We start from the raw sequence: 10,212 nt of genomic DNA, 5'->3' as shown, positions 1-10,212 counted from the left end.
TTTAAATTTCCCAAATTTAAAACATGAAATTATTTTAAATGCTTTTATACCTTAAAAAGCAGGGCTCAGTGGTTGGAGTGCAGTGCTCGTAACACCCAAGTCACCAGTTCGATTCCCACATGGGCCAGTGATCTACGCCTTCCACAACCAGATTGGAAACGACTTGACTTGGAGCTGAGCTGCACCGTCCACAACTAGATTGAAAACAGCGACTTGACATGGAGCTGACGGGTCCGGGAAAAACACACTATTCCCCAATAAAATTTATTTAAAAAAAAAAAAGTAGACCAGACCCACATAGTATTAAAATGTTTATATTACTGATCTGTCCATACTAAAACTGATTATAAACATTTCAGTACCATGGATTTATATTTGCTTATTTACTAGCTCTATTTTTTTTTTTTTTTTTCTTCCTGAGGGCACAGTTTTCACTTGTCTTGGAGCACCTGGGTGATTATCTCAGGTGGCGGAGGATGTAGATAGGACTGAAGGATGGTAATTCAGAACCAGGGACCCAGGACTTGACTGTGACCCTATCTGAGTCCTTTACCCATTGTGTGACCCCTCTTACATAGTTAGATTTTCCCTCCTACATCAGGAACTCTGGACTGTTGGCTCCAACCAATCAGATGAATTTTAGTTTTTGTAACTCCCAAGTTACAAAATGCTTGTTATGCTTGTTCTCGGTACCTTACCTCCACAGCCCAGCCCAACAGTTCTGTGGATACCACTTGCTCCCAGTAAAGTCCAGTCCGGTCGAGTTCAGTTGGTTCTATCACAATTTCTCTTTTTTATGCACCTTCAATGCCTATTACTGACAAGCCCCTGGTTAGAGAGCCTATATAACGCAACTCATCTTTTCAAAAATGATTATTTACAAGATTGGCCATGAGTTGGAAAATTATTAAAGTTGAGTAATGGGTACGTGGAGGTTTTTTGCATCTATTTTTATACATGTTAAAAATTTTCCATAACGAAAAGCTTAAAATGAAAAACAATGAGCCCTAGATGGCCTCATGTATCCTTGACTCAAACAGCCTCAGAAAAGGGGCCCAAAAAGCTGACCAGTAGTCACTCCATTCACCCAACAATTGAGTGACTCTTCGCTGTCACGGGTACCAGTGCAGGATGCATGTTGGACTTTTGTAAGATGAAAATTTAAACACATCCAAAATATGTTTAAAATAACAAAACACTAACAATCTGCGGAGAGCCTACTGAATACAAGGCAGCACCTAAGCACCCCAGGTTGCTGCAGTGAGCAAAACATGGCCCCATCCACAATAGGGGTGGGGGCAGTGGTATTCGTCTAACAGGGACACCACCAGTCACCCAGCCAGCAGGTGCACAGACAGCCAAATGTCTTAATATTCTGGGCTGAGCAGAGGACAGGTGTGGAGAATGGAAAGGCTTGTGGTTCACTGGGCCATGGAATGTTGGGAGGAAAGGAGTGATGGTGCAGAAAGGTTGGGACCCAGAGCCCAGAGATCTGGGCTGTATTTGAGGGGAATGTTTAATTATTTCAATCAGTAACTCATTTTTTTTTTTAACTTTTATTTATTTGTATTTTTCCAGGACCCATCAGCTCCAAGTCAAGTAGTTGTTTCCATCTAGTTGTGGAGGGTGCAGCTCACAGTGGCCCATGTGGGGATCGAACCGGCAACCTTGTTGTTAAAGAGCACCGCGCTCTAACCAACTGAGCTAACCGGCCACCCCAGTAACTCATTTCTTAAACCTTCTTTGCAGTCATTGTATCCCACAAATTGTCATTACTCCATCAATTCCTTCCTCCACACCCCTGTCTGTGTACTGTTTGAGGGTACCACCACCACCCATCATAAGTGCATACCCCAGACACCTCAAGTCCCAAATCCCAGCCCCAAGACTGGGGATGACTATTCCAATAGGGCTGTGTTTTTCCAACTTTTTTTTTTTTTTTTTAAGGAGGGCCCATGCAGGGATCAAACCAGCAACCTTGGTGTTATCAACACGATGCTCTAACCAACTGAGCTAACTGGCCACCCCTCAAACATTTTTGACAGTTCTCTCTCAATAAGAAACCCATTTTACATTAAGGACATATGTGTGTGCATATATATATACCGTGTTGCCCCGAAAATAAGACCTAGCCGGACAGTCAGCTCTAATGCATCTTCTGGAGCAAATATTAATATAAGACCCGACAGTCAGCTCTAATGCATCTTCTGGAGCAAATATTAATATAAGACCCGACAGTCAGCTCTAATGCATCCTCTGGAGCAAATATTAATATAAGACCCGTAAGACCGGGTCTTATATTAATATTTGCTCCAGAGGATGCATTAGAGCTGACTGTCCGGCTAGGTCTTATTTTCAGGGCACACCGTATATAGGTCTTATTTTCACAGTAGTTTTGTTTACCGTGGTTTAATGCATGTTGATATTTGCTTCTCTGTTCTGTCTCATTGCTGATGGTGGCTAAATTGATTTTTATAATCCACTAACAGATCTCAGCCTACAGTTTGAAAAACAGGGTTCTAAGGAGCCTCTTCTTTTTTTATTGAGGACAGGGATGAGGATCAGCATTTGGGTAAAGAGTTGTGTATCATACATAACTTGTCAGAGAGTTATACCAAAAGCAATTTCAATTATAGTAGTGACATTGCAAAATAGTTTTATTTGGTTTATTCTGACACCATACATAATTTTTGGCTGGTTAATACATTATTTGATTACTCATTACAGCAAAATGTATAAGGAAAACTTATAAGAGAATCTACCAAATACCACTACTATAATGTTGAATTTATTTAAATAATAACCTTTTGCATGGAGCCTGCTAGATTTACTCTGATTGGTTTTAGTCGTTTTAACTTTCTTAACATGATTTTATAATTTGACTTATATTTCTAACATGGTACAAAAGACACCTTCATAATAATACTAATAATACCAAATCTAAAACTAGTAGTGTGCCAATTGTATCATAATTGAATAACTGAGATTTAGTACCTCTGTTGTTTTATTTTCCCTTAACTCTTTTTCATCAAAAAGGTGAGTCAAGTCACTTTGTTGTTGAGCTAAACCCCACAGTTCTTATAATTCACGTAACAGTGTAGTTGTGTAGACGCATGCTTGATGTCTAGTTTGGCAGTTGTCTTGGTGCCTTTTTAGTTTGTGTATATTGTCTCATATCAAATAGGCCATAGTAACAAATATGAATAGATGAGAAATTATTGTACATATAATCCATCATCATTGGGAAATTCTTATTTTTCCACATCTCAGCTACTTTCCTTGCTGGGTGATATCAACTCAGGAGAGGAAAAATGGGCAAATAGTAAGTGAAGGGCATAGGAAGTTCGGGCCCCAAAGGCAGGTAATAAGTTTCATTTAGCTACTGCAATGTCTGCAATGATAATGTAAAAAGTTTACAAAGAAGGCCTTCTGCTGGGCAAATTTATCCCAGCTTTTATAAAAAATTAAATCTGATAACATTTTCAGAGCTTGCACGTTTCCATAAAATTGATTAAAGATTCGAGTATGACTATAATTTCCATGATGCAATAATCATTTTATTCTGTTTGAGGCTTTAAGAAGGACCAGCATGCTTCACAGATAGATGTGAGTACATAAAACTCACTTGGAATGCTGGGTGGGGTGGTGGCTTGTATTCCTTTGTACTTTGTTTCTTAATATCTTGCAATGAGGTTTACTTTATGTAGGTACAGTGTTAGTATTACATAAACAAAGCATCCATTATGTAAAAACAAAAGAGAAACGTTACACAGGGGCCCTGGGGAACATAAAAGCATAAACCATCTTCTATTTTAGGTAAAATGTGCAAATTAGTAAAGAATAGTGGTAAAAAGGAGAATACAATCTAATAATTTTTTTGTATTTTTCTTTTAACTTTTATTTTTCACAGGCCCGGTGTGTGTGTGTGTGTAAATACTAGCTAATCAGTTTATAAAACAGCTTGTAAAAGACTCCAGCATACTTGGATCATAAACGTTTCAGTTACAGTTTAACATTGGTGTAGATAACCTCCAAGACCTTTACTGGTTATTCCCAGGAATTTTTGGCCCAATTCCCAAGGTTTTTATTTCCTCATAAAGCAAGTGCAACTGTAAAAAGCTTTAGTACAAACATCCAAACTCTAGCATGGATTAAAGTGCCTTGTCTGCCCCCCAGTTTGGTGTTTTGTGGTTATTGGGATTGCTGAGTCATCCCAGAGAAGAAGCCCCAAGTCTTCTGGATAACTTCATGGGTAGGATCCCAAAGGATCACAATAGTCTGCTGATTTTATTTTGATTTGCATCCCTTCAATATCAGAGGGACTGGCAATGTTTTCAACTGCTTATTGGCCATTTGTATTCTGTGAATGAATTTTTTCTATCTTTTACCCATTTATCTGTAGACCCAGGGTTTTTGCAATTTCATCATTCAACAAATGAATGTTGAGCTCGTCTGTTCTGTGCTTGCATTAGTTTCTGATGATGCTGTAACAAATTTCCACAAATTTAGTGGCATAAAACATTGCAAATTCATTATCTTAAAGTTCTGTAGGTTAGAAGTTCAACATGGATCTTACTGGGCTAAAATCAAGGTCAGGCTGTGTTCCTGTTGGAAGCTATTTTCCATCTTCGAGAGGTCACCACATTCCTTGGCTCAGAGCCCCTTCCTCCACCTGTAAAGCTTGCTATGTTGCATCTCTAACCATTCTTCCATAATCACATCACCCCCTCCTCTCTCCTGCCTTCCTCTTCCATTTTTAACGACCCTGTGTTTACATTGCGCCCACCTAGGTAATCCAGGATAACCTCCCTGTTTTAAGGTTATATGATTAGAAATCTGATTCTATCCACAATCTTAATTCTTCTTTGCCATGTAACCTAATGTAGTCACAGGTTCTGGAAATTAGGACTTGGATGTTTCTGGGGGCCATCATTCTGCTTAGCAGAATATTAAGATGGGGATATGGAATCTTAGAAAAGGATTCTGTCTACATAGATGCTACAAACTAGTGGAGAAGACAGATAATAAATCAATCACAATTTTATTTAATTTTTAAAATTGGGGAATATTGGGGAACTGTGTTTCTCCAGGGCCCATCAGCTCCAAGTCAAGTCGTACGTCGGTCTAGTTATGGAGGGCACAGCTCAGCTCCAAGTCCAGTCGCTGTTTCCAATCTTTAGTTGCAGGGGGCGCCCACCATCCCATGCGGAAGTTGAACTGGCAACCTTGTTAAGAGCTCACGCTCTACCATGTTTCCCCAAAAATAAGACCCAGCCAGACAATCAGCTCTAATGCGTCTTTGGAGCAAAAATTAATATAAGACCTGGTCTTATTTTACTATAATATAAGACCAGGTCTTTATAATATAATAATATATAATACCAGGTCTTATATTAATTTTTGCTCCAAAAGACGCATTAGAGCTGATTGTCCTGCTGGGTCTTATTTTCAGGGAAACATGGTAACCCACTGAGCTATCTGGTCGCTCCTACATGAGCTCAGCGGCAGCTTGTTGTCTTCAATCTAGTGGAGGGCACAGCTCACTGGCCCATGTGGGAATCAAACCGGCAACCCTGTTGTTAAGAGCTCGCGCTCTAACCAACTGAACCATCCAGCCACTCCATGATTTTCTTCTTTTATATCATTTGTCAGATTTTGGCATTAAGGTGGTTATACCTTTATAAAGTTAATTTGGGAGCTTTTCATCTTTTCCTATGATTTGGAATGATCTCTTTATAGATTGGGTAGAATTCAGCCATAAAACAACCTAGGGCTAGTGCTATTTAAAAAGGTAGATTTTCGATTTGACTGATAGTTATTGATTTTATTAAAATTATAATTAAAATAATGTTTATGTAGTTTTTTTCTATTTGGAAGCTTTAGTGCAACAAAACAAAAAAAAATCTTGAAAAAGAAGAGCTCATTTTATTATAGTTAAAATGATGGCATCCTAGAAACCAGATTTGCATTTGGCTTACTCCCTCCCCTCCAAGTCTGTAACTTGAATGTCGCCTCCTCAGTGAGGCCGTCTACCTTATCCAGAATTGGGATCCCCAGAAATCTCAACTTCTTAGTACTTATCACTTTCTAATCCATTATATATTTTACTTATTGTCTCCTCCACTAGAATGCAAACTCCATTGGGGCAAGGATTTTTGAACAAATATTTAATATCTTAATAGTCTGCTATTTATGTTCAGAGCTTACTCACCTGTTTATTGTTGTTGTTTTTTTGTTTTTGTTTTGTAAATCAGAGTAAGGGTTTATTTTGAATTATGGAATCCCAGTGATGAGATAGGAAGGAAAAGAAGGTTTTTACACATCTTGAGAGTAGCAGAATGAATAAAAATTTTAAAATGGTAGGAGAATGGGGAGGTACGGGAATCACAGAATTTTAGAATTGAAATGAATAGTAGGAAGGTTGGGTGAAATGCTTAAGTGACAGACACACATGGTTGCTAGATCTCTCATATCCTAATTGAGAGTGGTTCTTTTTTTTTTTAAATATATGTTTGATTTATATACATATATATATATATACACATATATATATGTTTCAGGTGTACAAAACTATTGTTTTAAGCAAACTTTTTTTATCTTTTTTATCTGTTTTTGCAAAAGTAATACATGCTTATTGTAAAAAAAATGCAAACATTACAGAAGTGCCTAGGGTCCCCTCTTGCCTTACACCTTGCAATCCCACCATCTCAAAGTAGCCACTTAGTAGTGTGATGTGTCTTTCCAGACTTTTCTATGCATGGATATATACTTTTAAAAATAATAGAAAAGTTGAGTATAGTATGCATACATATAATTCTGCCACTTGCTTTTTTCACTTAATGTAGTCATCTTTCTATGTCAATATATAGACATCCATGTCATTCTTTTACATAGCTTTCTATTGCTGCATTGCATTGGATGCATTGTGATTCACTTAATCAATCTTCTATTAATAGATGTATTTAGTTTTTTTGTTTTTGTTTTTTTGCTATTACAATCAGTACAACAGTGACTATCTTCATGCATCTGTCATATTACTTGTGATGGCATTTCTTCCCAGAAATGGAATTGCTGAGTCAAAGGAAATACACATTTCATATTTTTATATATACCCAGTTGTCATCCCAAAAGGTTGTACCAATTTATACTATCAAAAACACTGAGTTACTATTTTCCTACAGCCTCACCCATATGGTATATCATCAGTCTTTTTATTTTTGTCAATCTGATAGGCTTTTGCTGCTGCTTTATTTTCCCAGCTTTATTGAGATGATAGATTCTTGTTTTAATCACCTTCCCTTTACTGCATTGGTGAGGGAGGGATTTTCACCTCAGGGTTCTGGGGGTGGCCAGACACAATACCTGACACTGAACAGGTGAATTTGACAGTAGTTTATTATTTACATATCCTCACAGCTCGGGGGTGGAGGACACCACAAACCACACATGTGTTACATTCGTTATTACAGAACCACCAGAGGCTGTGGGGGGCAGGCCTTGTAACAGTAAGAGGGTAAGGTGTCCCCTGGTTCCTGCAGCGGATGCAATTGGTTTGTTTGAATGATTCCAGTGGCTGGCAGAGAACTGAAACCCACTACTCAGAGATAAGCAGGCGCTGCACCTGGTCCTTCTGATAAGGATTACTTGGCTAGGGCAACTTTCACTTAAGCCATCGAGGCCCTCCTGCTTTCACCAGATGTCAAGGTAGCACAAACTATTGAATCTTAATTTCAAGGGTTCTTGGTTAATTATGAGGATTTTTTTTGGGGGGCGGTATTGATTTCTGAATGACTTTTTGGCATCTACGATGTTTTTCTTATTTAACAAACCCATGGATTATTAATTTCATATACGATGATCTAGGAATTTTTTCCCTCTGAACTATGCTGTCTTTATTGGGAATTGGTGTAAGGGGAATTGTGGCTTCATAAAATGAAATAGCATTCTAACTTTTCTGCGCTCTTACAGGTTTACCAGGTGAGGATTATCTATTTATGGAAAGTTTGAGAGAATTCTTCCATTAAACCATCTGAGCCCAGAGCCTTTTTTTGGACATAATTCTTGAGTAATGTTTTCAATCTCTTTCTTATTTTTGTAATTTTATTTCCCAGAAAATGATCCACTTTGTCAAGATTTTCATACATTAGAACAGCGTCAGATACAGTAGTCTCTTATTTTCCTGGTGTTCTTAAGATGCAAAGCCGCATTCTCTATGAATTATTAGGTTGTTGCAAAGTAATTTTGGTTTTTGCAATTTTTAAACCTTTCAAACTGCAGTTACTTTTGCACCAACCTAATAGAAACAGTATTGTAAAGAGAGATTGAGATCAAGACAGATGAGGTAGAAATTGGCTAAAATGAAAGGAAAACAAGCAGAATCAAATATCTTATTGGAGAAAAACCAAGAGTACCCTTGACTCTGAAAAAAATGAAATCTGTGATAATGAACAAAAACTTGAGATACTCTCTCAGGATGCAGAGAAAAAGGACAGAGATTTAATTGACAATGTAATAATTTTAGGGGAGGAAAAAAAACCAAAACACTCTGTTTACAGAATGGACAGGAACACAGATGAAAACTTTTTTAAGCTGAAAAGACCTTTTATTTCTGCAAAATTAATAGAAAAAGGCCCACACTGAGACTTATACTTGCAAAATGTTTGACTTTTTCCCCCCCTTCTTCTACCAACTCCCCCGCAACTGGTTCAAGCCATTGTTTCTTAGTCTAGTTGTGTAGGATGCAGCTTTCAGGCCCATGCTGGTATTATGAGCCTTACACTCCCTGTGGCTGAGGCAGTGAGTGGCCAGTCATTGGTGGGTCGCTCCTGCCGCCCAGTCATGGCAGCACATGGCAGCTCAGCTCAAGGGAGAGCCGTTGTTCACAATTTTAGCTGTAGAGGGCGCAGCTCACTGGCCCATGTGGGAATCGAACTGGTGACCTCAGGTGTTAGGAGCATTGCGCTTCAACCACCTGAACCACCAGCCCGGTGTTTGACTCTTGAGGGTAAAGAAAAGTCCCAACAAGCACAAGGCAAATTGCTCACCTGAAACAGACCAGCCCAGATTTGCTACCTTTTATTTATTTATTTTTGAGATACGATTGACACTACAGTTGACCCTTGAACAACGGGGAAGTTAGAGGTGCCAATCCCCCGCACAGCTGAAAATCTGTATATAACTTTTGACTCCCCAAAAACTTTACTATAGCCTACTGTTCACTAGAAGCCTTACAATAAACAGTTGATTAGCACATATTTTGTATGTTATACATATATGCCACATCTTTATGTTTGTTTACATTTCTCTGGACTTCGAATGGCACTATACATGGTGTAAATATTTGTGTGTGTACGTTTTGGTAAGTTGAACTTTTTATAATTTGTATATACTTTATTGTATTAAACAATAAAATAGATTGGTATCTACAACTTTTATGCATTCATGACATACCTGGCTTTTTCTTATTTTTTTTTCACTATTTCTAGGCTATATAGTTCATCTGTGAGTTTTTTCAAATTATCACAAATCTCAAAAAAATTTTCCAATATATTTATTGAAAAAAATCCACTTAGAAGTGGACCTGTGCAATTCAAACCGTTTGTTCAAGGGTCAACTGTATATTAGTTTCAGGTGTACTTGCTATACTATTTTAATAGCCAAAAGATAATGGGATAAGGACAAGAGAGTCTAGAAGGGAAAAGTTTGGGACTCAAAAATTCTACAGTCAAGCCACCATTTGTGTGTACAGTAGAATGCATTCTCGCCTAGGACAAAGGCTTAGTAAAACATAACATTTAGGAGTCCTCCCAGAAATCACCAGTCAAATGGGAGACGGGTCTGAATGAGGAATAGAAAAATTAGAGCATAAAAAAATTGGCAGTGACATTGATACCAATTAAACAAAGGGCAAAAGCCAAAACACAGTCATTGAAACAAGGATTTAGTGGCTTAAAAAGAAGTGTAAACAAAAACTGAGGCTATCATCCTGGATTAAGTGGACAAATGTACGTAGGTGTGAGGGCAGCAGACCAGGAAATGGAAAGGCACATTAATTTCTCGTTACATAAAGAGAAATATAAAATTGGTTTGTCATTGACTTTAATAATTTGTGGAATATAAACTATTTTTATTTGATACTTACATGCAACTACCAGGAGAATTAAAGGCTTTCAGCCTTGCAAAACACTATAGAAGATAAAAGCAAATATGAAA

This window comes from Rhinolophus ferrumequinum, chromosome 23, assembly GCF_004115265.2.
Source record: "Rhinolophus ferrumequinum isolate MPI-CBG mRhiFer1 chromosome 23, mRhiFer1_v1.p, whole genome shotgun sequence".
NCBI lineage: Eukaryota > Metazoa > Chordata > Mammalia > Chiroptera > Rhinolophidae > Rhinolophus > Rhinolophus ferrumequinum.
The sequence above is the reverse complement of the archived record's forward strand: the minus strand, read 5'-3'. Positions refer to the sequence as shown.